The sequence below is a fragment of the Otolemur garnettii genome, unplaced genomic scaffold (assembly GCF_000181295.1).
Source record: "Otolemur garnettii isolate 467f Iridium unplaced genomic scaffold, OtoGar3 scaffold00068, whole genome shotgun sequence".
In the NCBI taxonomy this organism is placed as follows: Eukaryota; Metazoa; Chordata; class Mammalia; order Primates; family Galagidae; genus Otolemur; species Otolemur garnettii.
Window position 1 is genome coordinate 4,850,557 of NW_003852463.1, and position 4,196 is coordinate 4,854,752.

Genomic DNA, 4,196 nt, shown 5'->3' on the forward strand with positions numbered 1-4,196 from the left:
AATTACATTTGGAAATATAACATTTGGGGTATAGTAGATTAAAATTATAGATTATTAAGATTAATTTTCCTGGTCTTTAAAAACAATCTTTTAAACACATTAATTGCCATGCAAGTTGTTTTTAACTTTTTTTTTTTTTTTTTAGAGACAGAGTCTTACCTTATTGCCCTTGGTAGAGTGCTGTAGAATCACAGCTCACAGTAACCCCCAACTCCTGGGCTTAGGCGATTCTCTAGCAACAGCCTACCGAGTAGCTGGGACTACAGGCACCCGCCACAATGCCCAGCTAATTTTTTGTTGCAGTTTGGCCAGGGCCGAGTTTGAACCTGCCACCCTTGGTATATGGGGCCAGCGCCCTACTCACTGAGCCACAGGCACTGCCTGCATGTGCTAGTTTTTTTTTTTGGAGACAAGAGTCTCAAGCTGTTGCCCTAGGTAGAGGGCTATGATGTCAAACTCTTGAGCTTAAGCGATTCTCTTGCCTCAGCCTCCCAAGTAGCTAGGACAACAGGTGCCCACCACAATGCCCAGCTATTTTTGTTGTTGTTGTCACAGTTGTCGTTATTTTAGCTCGCCCTGGCTGGGTTCAAACCTGCCAGGCTCAGTGTATGTGGACAGCGACCTACCCACTGAACTACGGGCGCCACCCTTAACTTATGTTAGTTTTGAGTGAAGTGCCTCATGAAGCATATATAACAAGTCTCAACCTGTCTTGACCTAATAAAACACTTGACCTTGGCCCCAAGGAAAAATTTTTTTTCTAGTGTTGTAGTCAATGTGTTAAATGTAGCTGCTAGGTAATTTAAAATTATACATGAAGATTATATTTGTGGCTTCCATTATATTTCTGTTCCATAATGCTGTTCTATGTCTTGTCTCCTCCCCTCTGGGCCAGAATATCTCTATGTCACTGAGTGCCTATTCAAAAAATAAATAATGGCCATATGATTGATTTAAAGAAGAACATGGCATTGAATAAAAAATAATAGTATACGTGTGTTGTACATTATAATTCTATAAAGCTATTTTATGTACTCTTACCTTGTTTGATTATCCTAAAATCTTTATGAGAATGACAGAGATTTCTAACCACATAGTGTAAGTCCAGAACTGAGGTTCTGAAACCAAAATGGTTAGCCTAGGCTCACACAAATACTAGATGTTGCTTATTATATGTGTGGGTAGATGCCGTAATGGGAAGGAAATAAAGATGTTGCAATATAGGAAAGTATAAGTGCTTGCCCTGGGCTTGCAACATCACAGCAGCTACTCCCACAATGCTCAAGAGGCTGATAAAGTTCAAAACCTACAAACCACAGTCTTCTTCTTGGTCTTCTCTACTCTGTCCACATAGCACAAGAGAGGACACAGTGGGGAAGGGGGGCTTCTTAAGAGGGACAATGGAAAAAGCCTTCTCTCCCAAATCTACTTACAATTTTAAGGCAGAAGACTTTTGGTCCACAACAGATCATGTTGACTTAGTTCATAAAGTACAGTCACATCACCCACCACAGTATTTCTAGGGCTAACCTCAGCACCAGGCACTTGATAGGAACTCCATAAATACTGTTAGCTTTAAGAGTGCTTATAAATGTACTGCACCACAAACGTGAGTAGTTATGCCCCACTGTGAACTAAAGAAGGGAGTAAGTGAAGACCATGGTGCAAACAATTTGCAGAACAGATTAGGGAGAGAAAGACATAGAAAAAATAAGTGAAAAAAATTTTCTTGCAGTTTTTGGCCAGGGCTGGGTTTGAACCCACCACCTCTGGCATATGGGGGTGGCGCCCTACTCCTTTGAGCCATAGGCGCTGCCCAGTGAAATTTTGAATTGAGGAAGCAGGAGTTGGAAAGGAGGTTAGGGGGGGCCTCAAAAGGATCTAGCCCTAATTTGTCTTGTGTTAGGAAGTTACCAGTACACTTGTGACCTTGGCACTGTGCTTTAAAATAATTAGCCTGGCAGGTTCCTTATTGTGGGACAAATGGGAAGGAGAATTCAGAGAAAGGAGGCATTTAGAAGCCTGGGCATTATCTCGGATCATATAGGACGAAAACAAAACCTTAAAAAGGCTGCGCAAGGCCGGGACAAGAGATAAAACAAGCAATAGAAAACAGGACAGAGCAGGAGTCACAGGGAGGGATCCATAGAGAAGTCATGCTGACATCTTCTGCTGTTGATCTGAGATGAAGAAGGGGAGAAAGGCTGAAGTCAACTTTCCCTCAATGAGAGATGTGAAGGGTGGAGGTAGGACTCTGGGGCTGGTAGCTGCAAGGCAAAGGAAGGGTTCTTCCATACCTATAGGACTGCCAAGACCAACCCAGACGAGTGGGGTGCTGGGGATTCCACAGCACAGAAGCAGGTATAGACAAGTGGCATAAACATTCTGCCCTCCAAGTCTCTTCAGCCATGTGAAGGAAGGAGATGGAAAAGAGGGATTTTATCTGCCTTGGCCTGAAATTGTTCAGAAGGTAGTAGGGCCTCAGGCCAGGGCAGCAACCTATCAAATCCAGCTGGTTTATTCTCTCTTCTTTCCTAAGCACAGGGGTGTGTATGTTTGAATTTATATGCATGTTTTGGCCTTGTATCAGTCCATAGGTAGGTTTGTACATATTTATGCATATCAGATATCATAGATGATATAATGATGTTAGGTATTTTTCTGTACCAATGTGTCTACAGAATTGGAATTAACCTTTCAATTCTCAAACTGCATATCTGGACACCTTTGGGTGGATAGATAAATACACACGTTGCTTGTGCTAGAGACGGGCCATACTGCTCTCAAAGACCCAGTTTTGTACATAACTCTGCAGCTTCCATTTGGTGGTATCATGTTAGTAGCTGGAAATTGCCATAGTAGGAATATTTATACCACGGAAATCAGTATCTGCTACCATCAGGTTGTTGTTAATGTTGTTTTCCAAAAAGCTGGTTGTCAAACATTTACCAGCACACCACTGGGTATAAATTTTATGCAGGTAAGAATGTCTGTGGGCTGTGCATATCAGTGTAGAAGTACATATGAAAGTGTGTACCGGCTCGGCGCCTGTGGCTCAAGCGGCTAAGGCGCCAGCCACATACACCTAAGGTGGCGGGTTCGAATCCCCAGCCCGGGCCCGCCAAACAACAATGATGGCTGCAACCAAAAAATGACCAGGCATTGTGGCGGGCGCCTGTGGTCCCAGCTACTTGGGAGGCTGAGGCAGGAGACTCGCTTGAGCCCAGGAGTTGGAGGTTGCTGTGAGCGTGATGCCATGGCACTCTACCCAGGGGGACAGCTTGAGGCTCTGTCTCAAAAAAAAAAAAAAAAAAGAAAGTGTGTACCTATCTAGTCGGTCCAATTTTTTATAGACTATAATCTCAGGGGAACAAAAATGTAACTTTTCCTAGAACTAGAGTTCTGTTTCAATCCTCCACTCTCCCTAATAGCAAGACACTTAATCTAATCACTTATAGGTGAACTCTGTTGTTTCACCTTTCAATTCTGGTCTAACACTTATCCTCCTTTTGGCTCCCCAGGGTGACATGGGAGGGCCAGGGTTAAACAGTGCTGCATAGCAGTGAGGAGGGGCATCCCCTGGCATCTGATGAGATGTGCAGTCTGGGGCCTTTGGTCATTGGTATCTGGAATGCTGACATCTCCTGAGATTCTCAGGAACCCAGATGCCAGTTGCCTGATCTGCCCTGATATTTTTGGAACCTATACCCTTATCAGATGGCAGGGGTGTTTAAGTCTCCCTCTTCCTAAGCTTCTGGGCTCATCCTCCAGGAATCAGAAAAAAGAGAAGCAGCATTATATTGCCTAACTACACAACACCCTGTAAGATACAAGATTTGCCCATTTCATAAGGGCAGAAGAGCTCAGTAGTTAGGAGCCTCTCTGACTCTAAAGCCTATACCTTTTCCACCCTACCAGACTACCATAATTCCCTGTGAATTACAGGCACTTAGCCACAGTTTTGGTCATGATGGGTTAGAACACTGGTGCTAGAATAACCATAGAATTCTCAATTCCATCATTGGACCCTTCATCAATCATTACCACTCTTATGCTGTAGTATAGCAGAAAATCCCTAAATAAGTATTTATGGGGAAAGGGCTGTGAGGTTGAACCAAAATAAATTCTATGCAATGTAAAGCCAGTGGGATAAGTTTCACAGACCTCCACACCCTACTCTGTCCTATTCCTTTATC